We start from the raw sequence: 21,821 nt of genomic DNA, 5'->3' as shown, positions 1-21,821 counted from the left end.
GAACAGTTATAGTGAATAAATTAAGGGCACAGACTGCAAAATCAAAACAATTAGCGGAAACGAAATTGAGAAGTCTGTTGTAATGCGCTGCTTTCTCTGACCCAGTCTTTTCTTTGCCGTTTTAGGGGATAGAGGTGAGATGTGGTTTAGTTTGCAATTGCAGTGACTTGTTTTTACAGGTAAGGATGTAAATTTTAAAGCTACACTACTCTTGTTAGTTACTAACTACTCTTGTTAGTTACTAATAACTATGTTAATCCTAAGTAAAATGCTATAAACTCTATAAATGAGTCACTAAGTGTAAATGTACATGAGGTTCTACATATGAATGATACTGGGTAGTGGTGGTGCAGAGGTTAGCGCTGTCATGTCATGTCAAAGACATAATTGTTATTAATTGGTGATTCTAAAGTCATGGATGTGTTCAAAGTGTACAGAACAGTGTTATATGAACGTTAAAATGTGACTTATAAAGTGTTTTGAGTGGTCAATAAGACCCTAAAAGTGCTTGTACATTACATACTGTAAAAAGTAGTGTAACAGTATATACAGTAATGCTACTTTTCTGTGTAGAACTCAGATTAGACACTAAATATGAAGCTAGAGCCAGTAGGTGTTAGCTTAGCTTATGTTAGCATAGATACTCATAGCAGAAGAAAACAAATCTAGACTTTCTGCCTTTATATTGTCGGAGGTGAGAACATTAAAAATGTTGGAGTTTGGAGTTTTACCCTGAGGGCCCAATTAAGAGTTCAAAAACTTAAACTTTCCCTTAAAATTTTTTTTTATACCTAATTAGTGAGTTTTCGGAAGTTTTGTTGGCAGATTGTATAAACTTTAGTCAGGGCCACTGCGTCTCTCTCTTTAATAACAATACATCTTCTATCAGGCTTTAAAAAAACAGAACAAAACTGTGGACAGATTTTTCAACTAGATACATACAGGACATATAAATCAATGCCTGAAACCTGTAATTAAAAAGTGAAGTCTTTCCATATTTTTATTGGCTCTTAAAAGTTTTTCCTAATCCTTTGATACTGTGAGCTAATACAGAATCAAATATCATTCATAAACATGCTTCTTTCTCTTTGTAGAAAGAGAAGCACTTGCTAGCCTTTTGGGGTTTTGTACCCAATGACGAGAAGAAAAAAAAGGAGCTATCAACATTGTGACCCATAAAAACAGAGATTTGGTGGCAGCAGAAGTGGCCAGACGTAGACAGGTGAAGCCATTGCTGCTTCAACCCCCACCCACACACTCGCTCACCCTCGAGCAGGTGGTTAAAGGCAGAGTAGTGACAGGCTGCAGTGGGGGGCGGTGCCATTGATGCGAGTGGACAGAGTGTCACTGCGGAGCACAGAGGGCTCCACAGCCAGCTGTCACATCCTGTGTCACTCAGCAGAGATGTCTTTGAAATATTGTGAAAACTACACATAAGCCAATTGGTTTACAAGAAAGAAATTTCATTTGATTGAGGTTTATTATCGCTTAGATGTGAACAAAATGATCAAATCTTAACCACAAGGGATCTTATAGCGTTTTATGTAATTCCACTCAGTTCCAGGTGAAAAATGATCTATTCTTTACACTGAATGTTGACATAATGGTAGCAAATAATCGCGACCCTAATTGGATTCATAAACATATGTGCGAACAGCCGAATCTGTCACTCAAACTGAATATTAAGCCGTCAGTTTGCAAGATGCCTCTTCTTCTATTTCTGTGTATGTTGATAAGAAAATGGCAAAAATGGCATGCATTGATTGATTTCTGGTTTCCTGTTGATTTAATGAAACACGAGTTGTGTTTTCCTTTCTCTCTGCCTCCTTTGTTTTCTGCCTCTTTGAGAGAAGAGTCACAGGGAGCTACAGATTAAATGAACAGTGGCATATTCCCCTAGGAAGCTGAAAATGATATCACACCGAGCCAACGTTCTGCAGGCTCTGTAAAATGTTGATAACACCACTTTCTGCCTTTAAATTAATTTGTTTCATCGCTTTAGAGTTCGGTGCATGCTTTATCACACCACACGAATGCAATGCGCTCTCTGTTATGTCAAATGTTTTGAGGCATGGTTGCATTTTTTTCAAACTGCACTATTTTTGCACTTCATTAAAGTAAGACGTGCATGTTTTCAACCAGAAATTGTGCTCTATGAACGACTTCAGCATTATCATGTAGTGGAAGAGTGACACAGAGGCCTCAGGGTGTCAGTGTAGTACTGCCGACCAGAAAGCTACTGTATCAAGACTGATTTCAGCGTCACAACACTTCAGTCTCCGATTGACCCACATGCATGCTGACATATTAAATATGGAGCTGTACTTCATTAGACAGTGCACAGCAATGATGGCTGCTGCTCATATCACTGCCCGTCGACAGTTAGGTGAGTGTGTGTTTTAATCAGAGGCTGTGCTCCAATCACTGTCACTGCTCATCAAGGCATTATAGTTTAATGCGGGTGCTGCCTGAAGCCATTTGCTGTGCAGTAATGTGAGGAGGGGGAGTTAGAAATGAAGAGCATCAAACAGCGTTAATGTGGTCTGACTGAGAAAACTCATTTAGTAAGTGATTATAAACAAAACTATAATCATCTAATTCAGAGTTTTCTGAACATCACTTTCCAGAAAAAAACCCAAAACAAAACAAAAAACCTTTTAGTTGTTTTTCCACTAAATGTGCATAAGAACAAAAAGAAACTGAGAAAACATCAATGCCTCATACACCGTGTTGCAAAAAGTATTCAGTCACCCATCCAAATCATTGAATTCAGGTCCGCAGGTGTATAAAATCAGTCACCTAGAATGGGTCGCTCTCAGGAATAATTTCCTTGCTACTAAATATTCCACGATCAGCTGTTAGTGGTACTACCACAAAGGCTGGCCCCCTTCTTGTTCCAACATGACTGCACACCAGTGCACAAAGCAGGGTCCATAAAGACATGGATGAGTGTGTTTGGTGTGGAAGAACTTGACTGGCCTGCACAGAGTCGTGACCTCAACCCAATAGAACACTTTTGGGATGCATTAGTGAATTACAGACAGCATCATATTAAAGCCTGTTAATTAAGAATGGGATGTGACTCAGAAAACTAATGATTGTCATTGTACTGCTCCAAAATCTCCCTCAGGTATTCAGTTTAGTTGTGATCTGATGACTGTGAAGGCCATAGCGCAGTGGTTCCCAAACTTTTTTTGCTAGGCCCCGCTTTGTTTTGCAAGAAAATCTTCGCCGCGCCCCCACAATCACATCCTCCAACCACACACATCCATATTTTGCTTTAAAACTCCATTGACGTTTATTTCACACCTCAAATCTTTTGCAGACAATTAAACAAATAAAAGTAAACTGCAATAAATTACAGGTTGCAGTTAAATAAACCACTAAACAAACCATCTTTATGGTGTAATTATTTTACATATAGATGTTTTTTTCCTGTGTAATAATATTCAACATTGCTATCAATACATTTTTCAAAATATGCCTCTCTGTGCAAAGTGGGTTTAAAAACATAAACAGCTGTGGGATACTGTCTGTCTGTGATTTGAACAAACTGGGGCAGGATCAGCCTGATATTATTTGTATCCCACTGTAACTTTACTGTATAAAGCGCTAACATCGCCAAAATTTCATTGTAAGAAGTGTTTGTGAACTAAAAATCCAGAATGTGGGATACTGTTTGTCTGTGATTTGTGCTCCCGACGCAGGGGAAACTAATTCTGTCGGGGAAACCTACCTTGGCACCGCTGTTGTGCAGGTGAAGCCAAAGGCAAAAGATGCTTCATCATATTTTCTAGTCTTTGGCTTGGAAGGAAGTTGGTTTGGAAACATATTTAGCGATGCTTCATCATCTGCTTTGCGTTGTGTGTGAGCCCCATCAAAAACCTCTCCATTATGTTAGCAGTGTCCAAACATTCTTTATTTTTAATTCATGGCTCTGCGCCCCCCCACTTTGGGAACCACTGCCATAGCGTGTGATTCACATAATTTTCATTCAGTGACTGCTCATGGTGATTATGGAGGCATTATCATCCTCCCAATGAGTACTCTCACTGGGATAGAAAGTTTCACCCTGAGATTAAGGTTATTACTCAGAGCAACTTTGCATTGATTCCAACATTCTGCCGTAGCTCCAGATTGTATTCATTTATACCCTCTCTGAGTCTAGAACGTGACTTGTTTGAAAAACCCTCATGGCATACTAGAAAGTCTTGAATTTTTAATTTAGGCAGATACAGAGTTCTTCCTGTCAGTTGTTCCCAAACGTTCATGTTTTTCCAGGTACCAACACCAGAAAACCACAGATATCAAACCTATGCCATTTCATTCATATTGCATTCCTCCCTTTGACCAGAGAATCTCAGGTTATGCATGGAGGGAATCAATCTCAGGGACCATCACTGTGAACAGGTCTAACCAATATAGTCCCTGATCAGTTTAGTTACTTTAAATTTAAATAAGAGCGTTCTAGTAGATTACACTGGGTGCGCTGAATAACAGTTGAATGCTGTTGCATCTACTGTAGCTGCTATTTCACATTCATTTAAAAGAGAAATGTGTTACTGTGTAGTCTGCTTGGTGTGACACAGTTTTCTTTCTATTACCATATACACCCAGAAGCAACATACATAATGCATGCATGGAGCTAATATGCAACCACACTGCCATGTATCTGATGTTCTGTTGACTTTGTACAATTAGTTTTAGCTTGACAGATAAAATGGGGGAAATGTAGTTCCTTGCATGAATTTAGCATGGTTAAATGATCTCGCCTTTATCTTTTATTATCTGTGTTAGTGGCTTTAAGCCTGTGTTAAACACTGCTTTATTCTCTGCAAAAGAGATCGTAAACGACGCAGCATATTGGTTGTTTTTGCATTATGAAAAGAGCTTTTTTCTTTAGAATCAGGGAGGTTTCATGTTTTTTTGGTTCTCCAATCATGAAACAAAAGACGTTGATATAGAGATGGCAGACTGGGTCGCTGTCACCCTCATGTCTAACATGAGGTCATGCGCTTAGGGCATCAATCTGCTCATGCTGTGATGGAGGATTTGCCGTCCCCTGTAAAAACAAGAGAGGAAAAAAAGGAAAAAGACGAGCTCAGCAGGCTGGCGAGGTCATTCCTATCTTGTGCAAGGTCACAAAACTGCCACTGGGTAATTGAGTGACGCTCGCCTGGTAGCTGCAGATCGGAAAAAGGCGCCTCTCTTCCATCTGTTGGGAGTAAAAGTGAATCGGAACTATTTCATATCTGCTGGTTTTGTGTGGCGAGGAACAAAATTTCTCCTCCGCTCGTCTATTTTGGATGCTCAGCAGAAACATTCAAGGCAGCAGAGGCAGGCAAAAATGGAAGTTTATCTGCTGGGAGGAGTGGTGCAACCAGATGCGACCGCTTCCCCTTGCTAACCCTCATTGCCCTTCAAGGCGACAAAAGAAAGCACTCTCGCAGGACTCACAGTGCCACACAGTGCCACAGCCAGGAAGTGAATTCATGTTATTTGCCCATTACCTGAAGGCACAGAACTGCTGATGGCAGGGCTTTCTATATTCGTGGAGCCTCTCTATCCCATCAGTGTCTTGTCACAACCAATCCAGCTGCTCCTTCTGATAGCTTTCTTTCAGACCTGTCTCTCTGCATCCCTGGTGCTGCGTTTGTTTTTGAAAGGCCATCAGCTCTCAACAATGTCTCTCAGAGGTCCCACATGTCCTTGACCATATTTGCTGTGTGTGTGAGTGTTATGTGTAGGAATAAGCAATTGAGGGTGACACTGTGTATGTACAGAGGTAAAGGGAAGAGGTTTTTTTTATCCTTTGCAGAGTGCCTGAAAAAAACAGCTGAATCCTGGTTGGTCAAGAACCACTCCATAGAAAATGAAGAAGTAGCGCATCACTGCAATTTACGCCAACAATCATTCAAGGTTCCTCAGAGCAAGAAGATAATTACACAGATTCCACACATGCCTGCACATCCAGACGGCTGGCTTAATTTACTTTGAGCGGGGTTGGTGCAACCTTGATGAAATAACTGTCTTCACAAAGCAGAGGCCTAATTTGACTTGAATGTATTGTGTTTTCACAGCAGAGATAAGATGAGATTTTTTTTAAAAGAAAAATTATTATCTTGTTGTTGAGAGTTTAGGAAAAATATTGCTACCACAGTTGTGTCTGTATGATAAATATGAAGCTAGGGGCAACAGACGGTTAACCTGAATGTAGCCATTCCTGTTTTCCAAGGGTGCTGTGTCTCCCAACTGGCACATAATAGGAACAAGTCAAAGCCTACTGTGTTCCCAGGGTCCTGTATTCACATAACATCGGGTCCTTTGGGGGCTATAGTAATATAATTATAACATAGATATTGGCCTACACTTTAGAAAACTATCAAATTGTATCTGGGAATCACCAAAGGTAAAGCTTAATGTTTTCTTGGGGCTAGTGTTAGAAAAGCCACGTCCATAGACATGTGGTTAACTGGTGACTCAACAGTCTTATCAGTAGTTTGTTTCCTCCATCCGAAAAGACTTGTAAAGACTGGCAGATGTTAACTTTTTAGACCCAACTTTTCAATGGGTTGCCAATAACCTGGTGGATGTAACAAGGTTAAAAAAGAAGAACAGACATCTGATCTGATAATTATTCATGTCTAAAAGACGTTTTTTGACTTTAAAATGTAGCTTCACAGCAACGCGACGAAGGCTGTCCCAATTTGTAGACTCCTCCGAACCTGGCTGACAAATGCGTCCTCCTTTTCCCCAGATTTGAAGGATGGGTCAGGTGTATCCTTCGTGGCCCACCGTATCCCAGAATTCATAGCATGACCCAGCCAATTCCAGTTTCCAACAATGGAAACTTAGTTTTAATATTACTCTTATTAATCTTTCTGGGTCACAAAGTAAACTTTTAACATATTTTCAGGCGAGAAAGTAGCCGTGTAAACTTCAAATATCTGCTCGGTTTATCAAGACATTGCGTATTTGTAAAAAGTGCTCTGTTCTCCACTTGCTCAATAGCTAGCCGGGGGGTTCAATGGTCACTCGAGCCGGCGAGAACAGCGAACTCTCGGCTTCATCGTTTTCAGACCCCCGCAGTCTTTCACTACACAGGTTAAACATGATATATAAGTCACTCAGATAACTTAAAAATGTTATTGTTTGGCTTTTTTCAGTGTTTTATTCTGGAGTAAATCGGTTTGGCTGAGATCAAAGTTATTAGATTAGATTAGATTAAATAAAACTTTATTAATCCCTCGGATGGGTTTCTCCGTGGTTTTCACACAGCTGAATAAACGTCAAACAGAAAACTGATTAAACAGAAGTGTGAGATGGTCAAGAATTTACGGCAGTGTCCTGTTATATTTTAGATAGCAAGGAGCAGACGGCTGAGTTTATTAAACTCCACTGAGACAGCGGTGACACAAATCTGAAGGCTAGACTGTCCCATTTCACAGCCTCACACTTTCGGCCTTCTCAGTCTTCGAAGGACCCGGCCCACGTAGACCGCGAAGGCCGGGTCCTCCGAAGGATGCGGCCTAGGTTTTGGGACACAGCTATAGTGTCTCTTTATTAACTTAACATTGTTTAGGGTGAAAAGTTAAACTAACAAGATGCATAGTCAGATTTTTTTTGAAAACTTTTAACATTAGTATTGTGAGGTCACCCATTCCCAACAGCATTAAGTCTTTATGCTAATCTTATCTTTATGCTAATCTTATGTTTATGCTAAGCTAATCTTTATGCTAAGCTAAACTAAATGAATATCAACTTTTTTTCTAACATTTAAGAAACTGCTGAGACAAAAACTGTGTTCAGTAATAACATGGATGTTGTGTAGCTGTCTGTTCACAACCATTTCGTGACATGATTACTTTGCAGTCATGTATTTTTCGTTGCCTTGTACGTAGGTGTTTCAGCTGTGGTCGTTAGCAACAAGGCAGGTTAGCAACACGTTGCTTGCTTCACTAAAAACATTGAAGTAGGATCAATCTGCACATTTAATTCTAAAGAAGAATTTGATGGACTTATATTTCCCAAAATGTGATAAGAGATGTTGTCAATGATCAGGGGTCACCAACACGGTGCCAGGTCGCCCGCAAGGACCACATGAGTCGCCCGCGGGCCTGTTCTAAAAATAGCTCACCATAACAACTTACCAGTAAGCTGCATCTATTTTTATTTTTTCTTGCTATTTTTTTTTTATCACAATTGCATTGGCGTTAATTTGTTAGAGATAATATATAAAAAAAAGTTTATTATTAAATATTAGATCATGATCTAATATTTAGTGCTAGCTGGTCTCCACGGAAACAGTTGCCGTGAAGACCAGCAAAGGCAAAGGTGAGGAGATGAGGAAAACATGGCGGAAAAAAGGAAGAAAACATATAATTTTCACAGTGAATGGGAGGAAGAGTTCTTTTTTACCTCTGTGAAAGATTCATGCGTGTGTCTCATTTGCAGGGCAACTGTGGCAACGGCAAAGCGGCACAACGTGGAGAGACATTTCCGAACGTGTCACACAAGCTACCATGCTAACTACCCAAAGGGCAGCACACTGCGAGCGGAAAAGGCCCGCGAATTAAAGGCAGGTTTGAGCAAACAGCAGTCTTTTTTCACGAGACCGGTGAAAAACTCTCAAAAAGCAACCGAAGCCTCATTTAGAGCTACACATTTCATGATTAAGAAAAAGAAGGCATTTTTAGACGGGGAGTATTTCAAAGAAGCAATGATGATAATTGCAAAAACTGTGCTTAAAGACGAGAAATATGGAAACGATGTAATCTCCACTCTCTCTGATGTCCAGCTGGGGGCAACTACAATTGTTAGAAGAGTGTCGGCTATGTCCGGGAACTTGGCCGATCAGTTGGATCAGGATCTGGCAAAGTGCAGTTGGTTTAGCATCCAGTGTGACGAGTCCGTCGACAGCAGCAGTACAGCACAGCTGATGGTCTTTATCCGGATGGTATTTGATGGTTTCTCCACAAAAGAAGAACTTCTGACACTACTGCCGCTAAAGACAACAACGAAGGGAGTTGACATCTATAATGCGGTGAAGGAGTTTTTCGCGAAGAAAAAGGTACCGTTGGAAAAGCTGGTATCAGTGACTACCGACGGGGCTCCTGCTATGATCGGCCGACATACGGGATTCATCGCTCACTGTAAAGGTGACACAGAGTTCCCAAACTTCATGCATTACCACTGCATCATTCACCAGCAGGCGTTATGCGCAAAGGTGATCGGCTTCGAGCACGTCATGACTCCCGTCGTGAAGATCATAAACAGCATCCGCTCCAGAGCTAAACAGCACAGAACATTCAAGGTGCTATTGGAGGAGCTGTCAGCTGAATATGGTGACCTGCTACTACATACGGAAATCCGATGGCTCAGCAGGGGACGGATTTTGCTTCGTTTTTTGTCACTTTTGGGTGAAATCAAGGAGTTCATGCAATCCAAAGGGGAAGACACATCTCTGCTGGAGGACACTGAGTGGACACTTGACCTTGCGTTTTTAACAGACATTACTGGGAAACTGAACCATTTGAACTGTGAGCTGCAAGGCAAAGGTAAGACTGTTGCTGACATGATAAGTGCTTTAAATGGATTTAAAGCCCAGATGAACATTTTCTCTGTGCATTTACAGAGAAAAAAGGTGCTGCACTTTCCCTCTGTGCAGATGGTGCTGAAAGACAATGCTTCTGCATCTGAGACTTTTGACAAAGTTGCAGAAAAGTACACTCAAGTCATAAACCGACTTGGTCAAGAGTTTGAGAACAGGTTTTGTGACCTTGATCAGCTTGAGCCATGTGTCTCATTTGTTTCCAATCCTTTCATGAATGTGGACACAACATGCATTGCTGAGCAACTAAGTTCAATGTTCAGCTTGGATGCTGGACAGGTGGAAATCGAAATTGTAACATTGCAAAATGACGTCCACCTCAAAGCCTATCTGGGTGCACCAAACTTTTGGTGCCTTGTTGACACAGAAAAGTACAGTGGTGTGTGCACAGCAGCTATGAAGGTTGCCAGCCTGTTTGGTTCAACCTATCTTTGTGAATCAGCCTTTTCTGACATGAACTTCATCAAGAACAAACACAGAACACGCCTCTCCGATGCACATCTGCAAGACTCACTCAGAGTTGCAGTGTCAAGTTATACCCCAGATTACAACACACTGGTGAACAGCATGCAATGCCAGGTTTCCCACTAACAGACAAAGAAAGCCATATTAGATGTTCTCAGTGGCAACATTACAGTGTCATGTCAAAGTTGAATTTAATTATTGAAAAACAAATGTGTTTGTTAAGTGTAACATGTGACAATTTGCTTTAAAATGCTGCCAATTTGGTGAAAAGTTCTGTAAAATTTGAAAGTTGATTTTTTGTATGTTACATACATACAAAAATAATGTATGTAACAGTGCATGATTTGTTAAAATTTGTTAGTGGTAAGTGAAAATGTTGTAGAAGTGATCACTTCAAAATGTAAATACTTGCAGAGATATATAGAAATAAAGCGTTGCATATTGATATTTATGTTTCCTACCTTGTTTCCTAATTGCATTCTTTATAATTATGGTGAAAAATAATTAACATAATTAGTGTCCGTACATAGATGAATATCATTAATTATTAATGATAACACATAATTAAGTTAAACTGAGGAAATTTGTTATTTGAGAAGTGTGTGTCAAACTGGTAGCCCTTCACATTAATCGGTACCCAAGAAGTAGCTCTCACTTTCAAAAAGGTTGGTGACCCCTGTCAATGATAATATGGGGAGCCTGAACAGGCTCGAACGTAGTTGTGCGTCTCTCTCTGTGTTGCACGTCCTTCACCTTCCTTTAAAACACACAATGCCCAGCTCAGCCGAGAGGCTTTGTAATGTGCTGTCAAAGCCCATTTATCTCCGTTATTTGGCCCCACTGCTACACTGTGAGTGCACAGTAGGGGTAGTGGGTTTGGTACTTTGGATCTGTCACTGTCTGTTACTGTGGAGTATTCCACAAGTTCATCCTTTATTCCTTTTCTCTCTTTATGTTTTCACTTGGATTTGTTCTCTTTCTCCCTCACTGCTCATAAACAGATATTTCTCTGGTGTTCTTCTTTCCAAAAGAGCACTTATCGAGTCAGACTGATTTTCTGTGTCTGGTTTAGCCTGTTTTTTAATGCCTTTTTCTTCCAACATTTTCAGTAAAACCAGTGAAATTTTTTATGGTTAATTGTGAGTCCATCAGGCATAGAACCCAGCAATATATCACTAAAGCTGCTTTAGACAGCATTTTTTATCCACCTTATATTAGAGAAGCCGGTCAGTTAAACCCACAGAGAATAAACATGAATCTGTTTAACTGGATTAATTCAGGCTAGCTGTTCAGATATTTGATATTATTCATCTATTACATTTGTACAAATACATGAATGTAATATCTTTCACTCAGTGAAATTTGTTTCCAGCTTCAGTATGTTTTCTGCCTGCATCTTTACCATTTTTATTCAGTTAAAACCTAAAAGCTTCTGACTTTCAACTTAGCAGGTAAACAGATATTTTTGTGATATGAGCACACAGAAAATATAGCTAACACAGGCAACATTAAAATTCAGATTTATTTTAACATGATTCGACATAAGCTAGAGTCTAAAATACAATACATTTGTAATATCAACTTTAATATCACTTACACGTCATTCTAGTTGCCACCAGGTGTCTGAAAAGTCCCATATCTAGCTTTTACACAGATGTGTTTTTCAAGGACATTTTTTTGACCCAAATCTACTTTAGCAGTTTGGAGATGTATATTATTTTATTGATTTTTTTGTCCATCTTTCTTTGATTCACTACATTTTGAATGACTCTTTTTGCTCACTGGTGTTGTCAGATTCAGAAGAAAAGAGATATTTCTTGTATGCTAAGAAACAAGACTATTAATCAATTTGAATGTTACTCTATGTCTGTAGAATACATACACATAGGCGTCACTTGATAGAGGTGATAATATGGGTTGTAATAGGTTATGCTTAAAGCAATTTAACAACCAGAAGCTAGTTTAGCTGTGACATAATAGCCACTGATGGTTTGCTACCTTATGAGAAAACTTTACTATTGGTTCTCAGTTGTACTCAGTGTGACCTTGTAATCCCATATCAGCTTATCTAACCTTGCGGATGCTACTGCTCAATAAATTTGCTATTGTCTTTATTCACTTAGTGCGTATCTTGTCTAGTCGTCAGACTAGATTTAGTTTAGCCTTTTTAGATATAAATCTTAAAATGAAATAACATTGTATTGCAGAAAATGAGAAACTGCAATTAGAATCACAAGAACAAATGAACACCTCTCTCTCTTTATTGATTTTAAACTCAGGAAATTGAGACCGATTTAGGCTCTGTTATGAGTTTTTTGCCACTGGAGACGATGCAGGGCCACACTGAGGATGCCCATATGGAAAAGAAATAGTAAAAACTTGTATGATTTACTCATGAAAGTGGCCACTTTCTCATTACTTTCATATATTGTTTTAGTAAATATCCAAAAGGGCGACCGTGGCTCAGGGGGTTGGGAATCGCATCTGTAACCGGAAGGTCGCCGGTTCGATCCCTGGGCTCTCTGTCCTAGTCGTTGTGTCCTTGGGCAAGACACTTTACCCTACCGCCTACTGGTGTTGGCCAAAGGGGCCGATGGCGCGATATGGCAGCCTCGCTTCTGTCAGTCTGCCCCAGGGCAGCTGTGGCTACAAGTGTAGCTGCCTCCACCAGTGTATGAATGGGAGAGTGAATGAATAGTGGTATTGTAAAGCATTTTGGGTGCCTTGAAAAGCGCTATATAAATCCAATCCATTATTATTATTATTATTATAAAACATACAAGTTTCATTATATAATTTTTCAAGGGATCTTATATCTGTTTTCACCCTTGTATGCTTTTCATACAAGTTTCACACAAGACAGATACAAACTTTATAAGATTTATATATATCTTTTCCATATGGGTGGACAGTGTATGTTGGGATGGATTTGTGGAAAGATTAAAGCAGGTAGGCTTATTGATTGGCAGATAGGTAGCAGTGAGGTGGCTATTGATTGGGCAAACAGCCAATTTTTGACCTCGAGTACTCTGGGTGAATCAATTGGTTTAATCCAGTGGGAGAGGAAACAAATGAGATGGTTAGTTCTCTATTTTTGGTGTCATTTGTCCTCTTTTGTGGTTAATGAATCTCGTATATTCCTTAAATAATAAATAAGGATAATTAATGTCATCTTGGCTTTACTCTACACATTTATTTTTCTACCCCAAACTATAAAGAAAGGTAATGAAATAATCTACATATACCCCTTCTTTTTTTTTAATGTCAGAGTGTTCAGGCTACTCCAGCTGACCTTTTGAAACAGCTGCTCATTCAGTACCACAGAAAATACAGTGTATAACTTTTCCTATTCATGAATACCCCAGAGAGCAAAGACTAGACTTATTGAATGCTTTGGCATATAAAGATGTTTCCTAATAGTTCTGCTTAGATTGTTGAACCCAAATCAACACCTGATGTCACATAATAGACAACATACACAACAATTTTTGGGATCTGAAACCAGTTGCTGAAAACACATTGAAAGACAAGCATACTAGTTTATTACGAACAGCAAGCTAAAGTCAGACCATGTTTTTGCATAGGGTTAGTGCATTTTTACATTAGTTTAGGAAACCAAACAACAAATGCTGAGATTGAGACACAGCCTAAATGTGATAGCAACTATGGGATAGCAACAGAAGTACACGGCAGACCTGTATCACCTAACACACCACCATCTCCCCACCTGCCAAGTTAACAGCTGCAGGGATCTGAAACAGTGGCGTGGTTGCTGACAGTAACATGACTGGATCAGAGATACCCCACCAAATTAGGTCAGCAGTGGTTGGATCATTGCTTCTGTCAGACTGAGAGAGGTCAGCGTTCTCACCTTGTCTGGCATGCCTTGCTCATCCTGTGCAGGATGCAGGCACAGAGCTGGGAGACAAAGTCTGCTAACAGCACAGCAGCATGACACCGCTTCAGTGCTCCCCACTATGGCCCTGCCTGCAGACTGGAAAACACAAAAGCAGGTGAAGCGTGGCAGCGGGTGGATTTATATAGCATAAGTTGTTTAGGGAAAATGGCATGCACACTTTAATATGTCACAATGCTTTTAATTAACGATTCTGTAGAGCAAAGGTTAACGACACCGCGAGAATGGAACAGCGAATTGCCCAGAGGATTAATATAACTGCACATTCAAGATGGATTTGCATGAAAGCTGCTATAATCAATAATTGTGTATTAACAACAGTTCAGCAGCATGATTTGAGAAGGAGCCAGCCAAAGAACTCACCCGAAGGGACGCCAGCTTCTGTGAGACAATAGAACGAGATTAAGACCCCACAAGAGAGGTGTGTCATTATTCTAAGAGCAAAGCAAGAGTGGAAAACTGTGATTTGTTCATAATGAGAGGCTGTTGTTTGTTGAAAGAAATGTGCCATAATGAAAACTACACAAAGAGGCAGTTAAATAAAGTAAGATGTACGTTAACTAGAAACGAGAGGCGGGGAAAAGGAAAAGACTTACAGTGATTTAAATGTGAAAGTAGACATAAAAAAATCTCCAAAAAATGCTAAATAGTGTTTCTACCATTTCCTGTTTAATTTTGTAATCCTTGTTTGTCTTAAATTGTAGTTTCCACTAACTCAGCGTCTGCCTCACCGTTTCCCTCTAATTTTCTGAACCACCTGTGTTCAGTCACTCCCACTACATCCAACAGCTGTCATCCACCTTTCAGTTGTCTTTGTTCAAAGCAGTTAAGCTTTATGGCTAGAACTACTGTATGTTTCTTGCATTTCCTTCCTTATTACATTTCAGCATTTTCTCTTTTTTTTTGCCTCCTGTCTGATTTGTCTACCGAACATCTTTGTATGACCTCGTCTTGCCCAGTGATAAAGATTTTGATTTGTTATCTGTCTTGCATTGTCAGTATCTTGTAAATCCATGTTTGAGGATGGCAGTACACTGTTGAACAGTAGCAGGTGATTGATTAGTAGTAGATTTTGATTGATTATCTGAGGACAGACATTAAGCAGAAAGTCTGGGAGTTCTCTCTTCTCCTATTGTCTGGATCAATTTTTATTGTAAATTTATTTATTTGTGTGAAGTAAAACACAAATTTCAGGAAGCAGATAACAATTCAGCATGTACACAGTCTCTTTGGTATTTTTTATTGCTTTAGAATAAATATTAATGAAATATTCATGACTTCTCTCACATAATATTATCCCTGTTGTGCCAGCACACATAATTTAGTCTTCTGTCTGTTTTCGTGCTTACCTGAGTCACAATGTAATAAGTGAAAAAACAAAAGGTTTGTTGAGTATCAAGCTACTGTTGTGTCTTTAGGGAAAGCATCCTGCTGAGATTTAAAGGATAAATTAAATATTAATCGATTTCCCTCTGGATTTTAAACCTTGGATGTGTTTCAAAAAGATTTCTGCTCATGTTCTGAAATGATTCATGTGCATTTTACTGAGGCTGCCTGAAAACAAGGACGTGCTTACCTAACTAGTAAGACTTCTAAACTTGAAATGCTTGACAACTAGTTTTAAGATCAGAAAACCTCCTCCTCTATCTCCAGCTATCTCCAGTTTTTGTACATTTTTTATGATATAGTTTTAAGATATAGTTGTCCCTCGCTATAATGTAGTTCACATTTCGCGGCCTCGCTGTTTCGCGGATTATTTTTGTGCAATTTTGTTCTTTTGTTTTTTTACATCTTCTGCATCCTGATTGGCTGTAGACCATTGTCAATCAATCTCCTCTGTGCTGTCTCTCCTGTACAGTACAGAATATGTTCAGCTTGTCAAATTTACATAAATCTTCAATCGCTAGCAGTGTGACTGTGAAGTGCTGCACGATTGTATGATTGTAATTTTTCTCCACAACAAGCACAACAATGTCGACAAAACATTTGCAGCGTCAACGGCACCTGCGGTAGCACCCAAAAGGCAGAAGAAGATGCAAATTTTTCTACGAAGGTTTGAACTTTGAGGGTATTTAAGCAAGAGAGAAAAGTGTGAAAATGTTAATACCTGAGAAAAGTGTATAAAGTGTGTATTGAGGGGTTTTATAGCCTTAAAACATCTGTAATGATTGTAAAAAATGAAGTTAGGTGAAATCCGCGAAGTAACTATCGAGGGTTATTTTTAGAACGTAACTCCGGTGATAAACGCGGGACCACTGTACACATGCTGTTTGATATTAGCTTCATTTATAAAATACTTTTCAAGATTTTTTTTTTGAGAGATGGTCTGTTGACCCTCTTTCAAACCCTTTTTTCACACATTGAAACTTGTGGCAATGTTTGAACATGAATATCCTAAAAGCTATTAAAGATAGAACCCTGAAATTTTAACTGGTCCTTCTTACCATCGAATTGAATCAGGACCTGCAATGTGGGACAGCTACATCAAAAAATGTATTGACTAGTTAAAATATGAAAAAATGTCCAGCATTCCTGCAAAGTCTCATATTGAGCACAATCTGATTTTAAAAAATGCATTGCAGAAGACAATTAGTGATTTCTGAATCATATATAGTTGAATTTAACAATACTGAAAAATAAAGCACATAGAAAATGCCATTTTCCTTTGACTTTCATGCTGTGTTGAGCAAATTAAATATAACTGAAAATATAATTTTGTTAAATATATCCTTAAAAGTTTATATTGGAGTGACCTAGGTCTTGAATGACAAAATGCACATATTTCTGAGTTATAATTAGAGCACCATCTACAAACTTTTGTTCTATTGGGACAGGACAATTTACTGATAGTTGTGTTTTTGTGGTAAAACTTGGCATATTTGCTCAATCCAGCATGAAAACTGAATGAAAATGGTCATGAAGATTGAATTGGCTCTGTCAGTCAAAGTGACCACAATAGATTACAATAGATCCTATTATAAAAACACACTTTTTAATCCACTACACTAAACAATGTAATCACATATACATGAGTGCCTGCTAACAATGCAGCAGTCCACATATTATAAGTATAAACATTAGTCGACTTAAAAAATCTTTGGTCTTTGTTGCTTTTGACCTTTAATATTTTGAGGTTATTCGGTCAGCGTGAGGCTACGTGTTTCTCAAAGGTGCTTTGCCTCTAGACATCATATCATGCTGATGTGTGTAATCCAAGCATGAAGAGTTAAATAAGCCCCGGGGTTCATGGTGTGTGACGATCTCACTGGAACACCTCCAGCTGTCTGCTAACATTATCTGCCCTCCTGTTTAACAGCAGTGGTCATTTTTCTGGAGGCTAATTGATGCTTTTAATTGTTTCAGTGTTACCCGGTTAGGGCGAGTTCACACGTGTGTCACAGATATGTAGCATACAGTAAGCTTAAAGACTTCATAGGCCTTGCTACTCTAAGAATTATTAACTAAAATAAGATATTAGGCTTTGCAATATGGTGTCATGTAGCTCTTTGATCGAGTGCTCATAAGCCAAATGAATGTTTCAATGTACTACAAAGCCACCAACTTGCCTTTCTGTTGATATTGTTGTCTTGCATGAAAAGTCCCTGTGGCATGACTTTATCAGACATCAGTGTTTCTCTAATACGAATGGAGGCATTCAACAGTGAGATTAGCTAATGCGCCACCTTTGGGCACTGAGTGTAAAAACTCATATCCTTTATCAAACTGTGTTAGAGTCACAGTGTTGTCGCCTTTCTCCCAAAAATGCTACCCCCCTAGGTCTGACAAGGACAATGATCTTCTGTTGTTTTGAATGGAAACTGAAAGCACAAGTTAGCAGGGCACTATAAGCTGCAGTATTGCCAAGCCCTCTTACACACCCTTTGTGACCTACACAGTCACTGCAATGCCGTCTTGTGTCAGTCAGCCAGGAGGTGTGGAGGTTTTTCTCACAGGGCCTGGTGGATAAAGTGAAAGCAGATCATGTGAGGACGTCACATTAAAACAATGATACGTTATTGTTCCTCTATATAATGAGTAAAACTGGGAATTTGTTTATTTCTACTCATGTTTCTTTTACATGCTATTCTTCTCATGTGTAGATAGCAGATATTTCTTTGAGATGATCAGATTTGTCATTATATGGCATTATAATCAGAACGTAAGCAAGCAGAGACCCAGCCAGTTCATTAGAGCAGAGTTGTCACAACAATGTGATCTGACTATGTTACAAGTGTGGCTCTTAAGGCCTGTCCACCTGTAAAGCAATTCAGTCGTCACCCACTGCTTTGTAGTTCATCTTTGATCGGTTGAACCTTTGGTTGAACCTTTCACACCTTGTTATATCCTTTACTGATTGGTTAAAAGTTCAGTCTTTGATTCAAAATGATATGATTGTATCTACCACTTCTTGTTGTTAAACATCCCACTGTCATGGGACCGCTGTGTGGCAGGCAGGAAGACAACCTGATGTGGGACAGAAATAAACTCAACATCACAGCTTTATTGCTGGCAACGGATGGCGTAAACAAAACAATAATGGAGCCGGGCAGGCAAAAATTGACTGGAAATGAGAAGCAGGCAGGCCAACAGAACACACAACATGAGGGTATGAGGACATGGTAAAGAACAGATGCGAGCTGGGGGTTTAAATGCACAAGAGGCAATAAGCAGACAGTGGAAACGCCTTGGGGAACACAGCTGAATAGAATCTAACGAATGAGACAGAGGAAGCAAAACTGAACATAATGCATACGCGATGAGTAACCATCAAAATAAAACAGGAATTACCTAACACAGTGAGCAGGACTAAGAACTAAAAGGGGACCATTGAGACAGGACACAGAGAAACCAGACAGATACAGGACACAACTGGGACATGATTGTAAACAAACACAGAGACATGACTAATTTCCACAGGGTATCACTGTGTGGTATCACATGAAGAGGACAAGGCACAGAGATGAGACTACGTTACAAGAACAAATCTCCCGTTTGCGGCTCACCCTATCCCAAGATTCATTGCGGGCCAAAGTATACAACCAACCTGTTTTGAAATCCAGGGAAAGGGAGGACGTGTTTGTGGGATGGGTTTGTAGGAGCTTTGACTGTGGACAGCCTATGTTGCTCTGCTGTGAGGTAATCAGCCTTCAAAGGATGCAGCACTTGAATTTGGACACGCCCTAGGACAGACTGGACACGAAAGTGAACTAACATACTAACATCAAGCAAGAAACCAAGAACTATAGATAACAAACTCAGAAACAAATAATATACCGAAGAACTTGAACATAAATTATCTTTAATCCCAAAAAAGTAAATCATTAGTGTACAACAAAAACTCAAGACCAATGAAGACCAAGGATAGTGACACAATTATTTTGCCCTATTTTAAATCTACAAGTTGCCCAGTTTTTCAGGTATTTTTGGTTCTCTGGCTTTGGTAGCCTTTACCTGCACCGTCCTAGTTTCTCATGTGGTCCCTTGGAAAAATGAATTGCCCACTCTTGCTTTATACAATGTGATATACGAGTAACAACCATAAGAACAACTCCGGTGACCTGGAATTCTGTCCTTTCCTCATGGTGTAGCATAACAAACAGTTTGCAGTGTGTGGTTTCACACACTGCAGATAGCATCTGTGAAAAAGCTCTGCATAAAAAGGTAAAGGATGATAGTGAAGTCTACTTCTGTGGCTGAAAACAGCAGTTCTCTCTGTCATAGCGGTCAAATTGTGGATAATCACTTCATTAGTATTCAGGCTGTTTTCCTGCATTTAGACAGCACAAAAAGCACACACAGTTTAACATAAGCTGTTACTCACCAGGCCCTTTTAATACTCACTGAAGTGAAGTGGTCTAGTTTCATTTCCTGTAAATCAGACATGTCAGAACTCTGATATTTTTTCACACTTTCAGAGTGCTTTCCCTGTCGACACAGCACATTCTGCTGCTAAGCAGACAGTGCTGTGAGACAGTGGCAACATTTTACGTGCCTACAGAAATGTCACCCTGCTTCGCCTCTGGTGCCTCAAAAATGATGAGCGTCGACTCACACAAATGTTTCCAAACTGACAATGTTTTAGTTACGCAAACACATTTTTGCAGGTTTAGCAGGAGTCACTGGATGTCAGCTAAATGTTAGCAGCTAGGGGTTTCTAATCATTTTTGCCTGATTAAAAAGGTGAAAGAAAAAAGAGGGATACTGTCATTGCCTGGCTGACCTTCAAAGTGAGCAGCACATAGCTCTTGTGACCAAACCCTCCACAATGACTTACATAATACAATTCAATACTATACCTATATACTGGATGGAAAATCAAGTCATTATGTTTTTATGAATACACTGATACACAGTTACAATTACCAGTTGTCAAGTTCTGCTGAGTTGCATGTAAATGGTATTACTGGAATTAGGTTGCTTTTGTTGTAATCATGTTGAACTGTATGTTAATTCTTGGAGGTTCTGCCCTCAATGAAGAGGTTACCTCCAGGGCTGAAAAATGAACTCAAAGCAGTGCTGGTTACTGCAGGTCCTCTATTGGCCACTTGAGGCTGGCTAAAACCAAGTCATTCCCCTCAGGCTGTGAAAAAAGGCCAACGAAACAGCATTAAAAAGCATGTTTAGGGGTTGTAGAAAAACAGTTATTGGTGTCTGTGATTAATTTCTTCTTCATGACAACTGTGCCATGTGTGCCATGCATTTTGTCTGATTTACTTGTCTCATATTTAAGTATTTTAGTCAAGATTTTAAATACACAGACTGAAAAATGTGCATTATAAAGCAGGTGGATGAAAAGATTTTCACAATTTAAGAGGTAAATGACAAAACTGAACCACAACTCTTACTTGCATTCCTTTTTTTTTCTTTTTGCTCCACAACATTTTTTATGTGGTTAATACTGAGACTCCAAGTCTCTCTGTGCTGCCAGATTCCCTCTGAAGTATGCAGACCGTTCAAAAGGAACCTGGTGGAAAAGCTATTGAAGCGGAGGGGAAGCATTGCTTCACAATGAAAGCATGCAGGGTGGTCAGAAATAGATGTGTAATCATATTTTTTATTTATAGCTGCTACTTCAGGAGAAACTGTGTTGGGAGTATCATTCAAAACTGAATGCTAGAAGAGGCCCGTTTGAGTCTTTTACAGCACACAGTGTTGGATTTATAAGATGTAAAGATATGTAAAAAGCCATAAATGATCAGAGCGCCACACGCCTGAGTGTTCTCATATGCAAGCTATGTAGTTATCTTCCATATAATTACTACTCACCTGAATTTTAATGAACCCCTTGCTGTATAAAAAAGCTGTTTCAGCTGTGACGCTGGTGTTACTGAACAAAGCGAAACAGCCATAAGAGATGTCAAGCTGCAGAAGATTTACCTGCACATTTAGAATCCGCCTTAAATTGCCACCAGTCGCTAGTAGAACATCAGTTGGTGCTGCAGCTGCATACCCGGGGCCGTCGCTACATATACATAATCTTATGTGCGCAGTGTAACAGCACACACATACACACGCTGCTGCCTCATTAGTGACTGCAGCCCCGAGGCTCACAACTGGGAAAGGGCGTAATTGCAGAGTTCAGCAGCGCTGACAGTGCTCAGAGCGTTTTGGAACAGACTTCGACAAATGAGCATCAGGTGCAAGCACCTACAGTGATATTCTATTATTTCTGACCCTTCCTGTCACTGCTGCTACTGCCAACTTAAGCTTATAGTGAGTTACTTTAACTTTGTCGAGCACCAAGGGACCAGACAAATCGCTGGAGTTCACAGAGAGCGGATAAGTTAGACTCACTGTGTGTTAAAAACTTTGTGGAGCAGGGTTTTAAAT

Source organism: Maylandia zebra, linkage group LG23 (assembly GCF_041146795.1).
Source record: "Maylandia zebra isolate NMK-2024a linkage group LG23, Mzebra_GT3a, whole genome shotgun sequence".
Taxonomy (NCBI): Eukaryota; Metazoa; Chordata; class Actinopteri; order Cichliformes; family Cichlidae; genus Maylandia; species Maylandia zebra.
This window is presented reverse-complemented; position numbering follows the sequence as displayed.